Here is a 7,066-nt window from a genome sequence, read left to right as displayed (position 1 = left end):
CAGTGGCCTTCCTGTCTTTGCAGCTGGCAGGAAAGCAAGTGAGTGAGTGGATCAGCCACCCCCTTCCACCGCCGTGGAGGACCGGGCAAAAGCGGCAGTGGGGGGCTTCGCTGCTTTAAGATCCCGCTCGCTCACTTGCTCTGCTGCCAGCTGCAAAGACAGGAAGGCACGGTGTCAGGACTTTCTCCCCGCCTTTCTCCTCCCCCTCGGCCGGGCCGACCGTGCCTCTTCCCAACCTCCCTCCCTCCTCCGTCTCCCGCCTCCCGACCGGCCGACAGCTCACTGGTGTTCGCCTTCCTCTGCCGCCACCGGTGCCTGGCTTCTTCTCCTCTTCTCAGAAGATGACAGCTGGGGCAGTGGGGGGGGGGATTCCCTTCTGCCTGAGGGTGGAAGCTCCAGCTCCCAGCCATCGCCCGCCTGACACCTCACCCTTAGCTGCCGCGCCGCTACCCGGCTGTCATCTTCTGAGAAGAGGAGAAGGAGCCTTAACTTCCTTATTTATTTAGTCCAACGTTGGCAACTTTTAAGACTTGTGGACTTCATCGCCCAGAATTCCTCAGCCAGCTTCACTGAGTCAGAGCCCTCCTTGCCTCCCCCTCCCGTCTACACCAGTGTTCGAGCGAACGCCGAACCTGAACATGGACTTTTTAAAAATTTCGGGTTCGGGTTTGTTATGCCGAACACTGTAATGTTCGGCATGGACCTGAACTATGCAAGTTCGGTTCACCCAACACTACTTACAATATTGATCTGGGCAAATGACGAGACCTATGGGAGAAACAGGAAACTTACCTATGTCTTATAAAAAAAAACATATATAAAATGTTCTGTAGGTAGCAACTTCCACCTACAAGGTTAGAAAAAATGAACAAGAATCTATCACTACAATGTTGGAAATGTAATTCAGTGATATGTGGTTAAATATAAAACATCTGAATTTTGGCACCAGATAGAGACATGGCTAGAAGAGTTACAAGACCAAAATATAGTTTTGCAACCATAATTATTTCTACTAGGATTTCACAAATGAGAAATATGACAAAGGACAGATATATAAATGCGGAAAGAGCGTGTGGAAGCAGCTTTACAAGGAATAACACTCTACTTGCCATAGAAAAATCCACACACATTTATTGTGTAGATGGTTTTGATGTTTTTTATGTTATTTCTTTTTTCTCTATGTCTTTTTTTTCTTTTTGGGGCGTGTTTTTTCCCCTCTCATTTTGTATCCTCTTTTTAAACACAACAATGATAAACAGTGTACAAATCCAATATTTAAAAACACAATTTAAAACCCTTGTAATAAAATAATCATCCAACCCAATCAAACCATACATAAACCAAGATAGTTAGGGAAATTCTTTGTTGTGAGCCGCTGCGAGTCTGCGGAGAGGGGCGGCATACAAATCTAATGAATAAATAAATAAAATAAATAAATGCACGGATTCAAATCCCATCTCAGCTGTCATTTCTTCCATGGATAGTCTTTCTGGAGCTTCAGCTGTGGTTATCCTCACCAAAATCAGAGGAAGGTCCCGGGCCCAAAAGTGAGAATATCCTGAAATTATTTCTACATTTTGCTTCCGGCTGAGGCTCCAAGGTGATGTCAGTGCCGGCCATCAAGAGCATTTCTCTTCTTCTCCCACTAAAACAGAATCAGGGATCAAAACTTCAGCTGGTAGTGTTGCCTCTACATCCTAGAAGAACAAAAGGTAGAAGGAGACATGCACCAGCCGGGACTCGAACCCGGGTCGCAAGGTTGGAAGCCCTGCATGATGCCCCTACACCACTGGCACAGCCCTGAGAGTCTGTCTCGAGAAAAGCAATATTTATAAGCAGGGTTTCTCTTTTCCCATCTGTTGGCAGAAGAGAGAAACACCGTGTCTTGAGACCAATGTATCTGATTGCTGTCTCTCAGCTATGGATGTTCAGGTGGGGAGAGTTGAGAGGGAGGCCTGTGCCAGGTCTCTGTGGCGCAATGGGCTAGCGCGTCTGGCTGTTAACCAGAAGGATGGTGGTTCGAGCCCACCCAGGGACGGTGTGATTCAGAGCAAAGGTGATGGACTGAATGCGGCATCCAGTTCTTCATCTGGAGGCTTCAATTCTCACCTAGTCGATCCTTTTTTCACATAAATATATGTCCATCATCTGCAATATTTTTTTAAAAAGTTTCTAGAAGGAAGAACACGGCAGACTTATTCACAGTCAGTGACTAAGGCTAAAGGGGGAGGAGTCGCCCCACATTTCCTGAGCTTCCATGGGAAGCAAAGCGATTCCTCAATGGGAGCTCTCCAGGGTTCTGAAATGGCTGCCTGTTGCAAAGATTAGGCCACCTCCCTTTTACTTCTAGGAAGGCAAAAGGGACGGCCTGCTTGACGAGCTGACTAATAATTGGTGAAGGTTACAGAATATTTATTTATTGGTTTCTTTATCTTGGAACTGCAGACTCCACCCTCTCTATTTTTTCCTGCCAGGTTTAAATATTTAGCCATCCGCTTCCTTAGTTCTGTGCTCTAGAGTCTAGACGAGGGCACATGTTTCTTTCTTTTAAAAAAAAATATTTTATTATTTTCAAAAACAAAACATTACACACATACATGAAAATACAAAACAAAGCACAGAACAAAAATGAGGAGATGCAGTCGCTCGCTCAAAATAGACGTCTCGATAATAAGAAAGGAAAACTTTTGTGAATTAGATAATTTCAAAGGAAAGAAAACACCTACTTCATTTCTCTATTTATATACATTTCAGAATAATACATTTATATGATCTTGGATTTATTGAGAATTTCTTCTATTCAACCAAATATAGACCCTATCCCAGATTTTGTAATATTCTGGCTCTTTGATTTTTCAACTGCCTCGTCATGGGCACATGATTTAGCTTTACTAGATAAATGGTCAAAGCAATGGAAACTGCAGTTTAATGTTTCCAAATGTAAAATAATGCACTTGGGGAAAAGGAATCCTCAATCTGAGTATTGTATTGGCAGTTCTGTGTTAGCAAAAACTTCAGAAGAGAAGGATTTAGAGGCAGTGATTTCTGACAGTCTCAAAATGTGTGAGCAGTGTGGTCGGGCAGTAGGAAAAGCAAGTAGGATGCTTGGCTGCATAGCTAGAGGTATAACAAGCAGGAAGAGGGAGATTTTGATCCCCTTATATAGAGCGCTGGTGAGACCACATTTGGAATACTGTGTTCAGTTCTGGAGACCTCACCTACAAAAAGATATTGACAAAATTGAACGGGTCCAAAGATGGGCTACAAGAATGGTGGAAGGTCTTAAGCATAAAACGTATCAGGAAAGACTTAATGAACTCAATCTGTATAGTCTGGAGGACAGAAGGAAAAGGGGGGACATGATCGAAATATTTAAATATGTTAAAGGGTTAAATAAGGTTCAGGAGGGAAGTTTTTTTAATAGGAAAGTGAACAGAAGAACAAGGGGACACAATCTGAAGTTAGTTGGGGGAAAGATCAAAAGCAATGTGAGAAAATATTATTTTACTGAAAGAGTAGTAGATCCTTGGAACAAACTTCCAGCAGACATGGTTGGTAAATCCACAGTAACTGAATTTAAACATGCCTGGGATAAACATATATCCATCTTAAGCTAAAATACAGACAATAGTACAAGGGCAGACTAGATGGATCATGAGGTCTTTTTCTGCCGTCAGTCCTCTATGTTTCTATATTTCTAAAGTATAACAATCCTTTAATCTCTCTTATTCTGGAAATTGGCAAAATAAAGATATGGGCATGCCGATTGAGAGATACCCATGCCTCTGGTTTCTGTGGTGTAGTGGTTATCACATTTACCTCACACGCAAAAAGTCCCTGGTTCAAAACCAGGCAGAAACACATTTTTTTTCTCAGCACCACAGCCTGTCAGGCCAAAGCCATCATGTGGAGTTAGAGACTTTGGCCTGTCACAGTAGATTAGTATTAGAGGAACTGGGAGGGTTGGCTGCATGGGAGGGAAAGTTACTAGCCACAACAAATTCCTTTCTAAGAGTCCAAGGTCATCTTTTGCTCTGCATCAACTGCATCAGGTAAAGAGGAAGTCAGTGAAATCTCTGCATTCGGACTGGTCCTCATGATGAACTTGTGGGTGTGGAGATGTGGGATAAACCTTAACCTGGGTGGGGTACTGGAAGGAAGTTAGTATCGGGATGGTAATGGCATGACCAACACGACTCTGCTCATAAATCGAACCTTGGATGAGAGAATTGGACTAGAATCTGATTTATTTCTCAGATGCTATTTGGGGCACTGACGGAGCCATTCCAAGCTCCAAATAAGTGTGGGAATTACCTCCCCCTCGCAGTGTTCCCTCTAATTTTTTGGGGGGGTGGGCGGAAAAGTATAGTGTCTGAGCGGCACAGAAATAATAAATAAATAAATAAATAAATAAATAAATAAATAAATAAATAAATAAATAAATGAATGAATGAATGAACGAACGAACGAACGAACAAACAAACAAACAAACAAACAAACAAACAAACAAAAAACCCACCCTGTTTTGCCTCAAAGAATTTCAAAATAAAATACTGTACTGTGTGTCTATAACAGTGAGCTCATAATAGGGCAACTCTATCAATATCAAAATGCCACTTAAATAGTTGAGCTAGTTTCAAACTAGATTTTGATTTTCTTTCTCTCTTCCTTACTCCCATTCTTTTTCTTTCTCTTTTCCTTCCTCTCTTTTTTCTATCTGTTTCTCTCTCTTCCTCTCTCTCTCCTTCCCTCTCACTCTTTCCCTCTCGGCTTCTGGGCAGGTTTGGAAAACTCTGAGTTGATGATGATTTTTAAGTGAGTGATTGCTCACTGCTCAGCTTAGAGGGAACTATGACTGCAACGCTCTCTACATGGGGCTACCTCTGAAAAGTGTTCGGAAACTTCAGATCGTGCAGAACGTGGCCGTGAGAGCAATCATGGGCTTTCCTAGATATGCCCATGTCTCATCAACACTCCGCGGCCTGCACTGGCTGCCGATCAGTTTTCGGTCACAATTCAAAGTGTTAGTTATGACTTATAAAGTCTTACATGGCATCGGACCAGAATACCTCTGGAACTGCTTTCTGCCGCACGAATCCCAGCAATTGATAAGGTCCCACAGAGTTGGCCTTCTCCGGGTCCCGTCGACAAAACAATGTCGTCTGGCAGGACCCAGGGGAAGAGCCTTCTCTATGGTGGCCCCATCCCTCTGGAATCAACTCCCCCTGGATATTAGGACTGCCCCCACCCTCCTTTCCTTTCACAAACTCCTGAAAACACATCTATGTGGCCAGGCATGGGGAAATTGACATACCTCTAGCTGTTATGATTTATGTATGGTTTGTCTGGATTGTATGATTGCTTTTATAAGGAGTTTTTTAAATTGTTTTTTTAAAATATTGGATTGGTAGATGTATTGCTTGTTCTGAGCCACTCCAAGTCCTCGGAGAGGGGCAGCATACAAATTTAATAAATTATTATTATTATTATTATTATTATTATTATTATTATAATAAATTTTTCTGAGGCATTTATGAAATTGATTAATATTAATATGGAATTTCATCACCTTAACTTTATTGTGTATTTATTATTTAAAGTAAGATATTTGTCTTTCATTTAACCAAAGCACTTTGAAGAATACTTCAAAGAAGATTACAATGACAGCATGACGGTAAAATCCATTCTCCTGTTGTTGTAGTCAATGTTCCCTCTAATTTTTTGGGGGGGTGGGCGGAAAAGTATAGTGTCTGAGCGGCAAAGAAATAATAAATAAACAAACAAACAAACAAACAAATAAAAAACCCACCCTATTTTGCCTCAGAGAATTTCAAAATAAAATACTGTACTGTGTGTCTATAACAGTGAGCTCATAATAGGGCAACTCTATCAATATCAAAATGCCACTTAAATAGTTGAGCTAGTTTCAAACTAGATTTTGATTTTCTTTCTCTCTTCCTTACTCCCATTCTTTTTCTTTCTCTTTTCCTTCCTCTCTTTTTTCTATCTGTTTCTCTCTTCCTCTCTCTCTCCTTCCCTCTCACTCTTTCCCTCTCGGCTTCTGGGCAGGTTTGGAAAACTCTGAGTTGATGATGATTTTTAAGTGAGCGATTGCTCACTGCTCAGCTTAGTGGGAACTATGCCCCCTCGTATACAAAGATCAAGAAGCCCCCCACTTTCTCTTCTCTTCCTCAATACAGATGTGGAATTTCCACTGTAGATTCCAGGATGGTGGTAGGGATCCACTGACCATTCAGCCAAAGGTTTTACCACACAGCCTAAGTCACAGTCAGGAGTACTTTAAAATCTTGGTGGATAATCAACTAAACATGAGCCAACAATGTGCAGCAGCAGCCAAAAAAGCCAATACAATCCAAAGCTGCATCAACAGGGGAATACACTCCAAGACCAGGCAAGTCTTAATACCATTCTACTACGCCCTGATCAGACCAGACCTGGAGTATTGTGTTCAGTTCTGGTCTCCACACTTCAAAAAAGACATTGAAACTCTGGAGAAGGTGCAGAAAAGAGCAACCAAAATGATCAGGGGTCTAGAAACCAAGACTTACGAAGAGAGACTGCGGGAACTGGGCATGGATAGCCTAGAGAAAAGGAGGGCCAGAGCGGACATGATAGCAGTCTACAGGTATACGAGGGGTTGCCACAAAGAGGACTGGATCACTTTATTCTCCAGGGCACCAGAGGGCCGGATGAGGAACAACAGCTGGAAGCTGACCAAGGAGAGATTCAACCTGTACATTTTAAAGAGGAAATTGGACTGCCATTTGGCTAGGATGCTATAGGGTTCCTGCTTAGGCAGGGGGTTGGACTTGATGACCCGCATGGTCCCTTCCAACTCTAACAATCCATCCATCCATCCATCAATCAATCAATCAATCAATCTCTACAGTCAGCAAATAGTGAAAGTGCAAAGATAATTATTTGATAATTGTTTGTGTGTGTGTGTCTTTGCTCACTGATTCTTAGAAACCAGATCTGATTGCTGTCTCGTCAGCCCAGCTATGGATGGTCAGGTGGGGAGAGCTGAGAGGGAGGCCTGTGCCAG

At 42.4% G+C, this 7,066-nt stretch overlaps 3 non-coding genes across 3 annotated transcripts; 2 read left to right on the top strand and 1 right to left on the bottom strand.

Moving 5' to 3' along the window:
• Nucleotides 1–1,725: 1,725 nt before the first annotated feature.
• Nucleotides 1,726–1,796, bottom strand: TRNAG-UCC (transfer RNA glycine (anticodon UCC)). Its single transcript has one exon. It is a non-coding gene; the product is annotated as a tRNA-Gly (tRNA).
• Nucleotides 1,797–1,964: 168 nt separating this feature from the next.
• Nucleotides 1,965–2,038, top strand: TRNAN-GUU (transfer RNA asparagine (anticodon GUU)). The gene has a single exon. It is a non-coding gene; the product is annotated as a tRNA-Asn (tRNA).
• Nucleotides 2,039–3,788: 1,750 nt separating this feature from the next.
• Nucleotides 3,789–3,861, top strand: TRNAV-CAC (transfer RNA valine (anticodon CAC)). The gene has a single exon. It is a non-coding gene; the product is annotated as a tRNA-Val (tRNA).
• The last annotated feature ends 3,205 nt before the right edge of the window (nt 3,862–7,066 follow it).

The sequence above is a fragment of the Erythrolamprus reginae genome, chromosome 2 (assembly GCF_031021105.1).
Source record: "Erythrolamprus reginae isolate rEryReg1 chromosome 2, rEryReg1.hap1, whole genome shotgun sequence".
Classification (NCBI taxonomy): Eukaryota; Metazoa; Chordata; class Lepidosauria; order Squamata; family Dipsadidae; genus Erythrolamprus; species Erythrolamprus reginae.
This window is presented reverse-complemented; position numbering and strand designations above follow the sequence as displayed.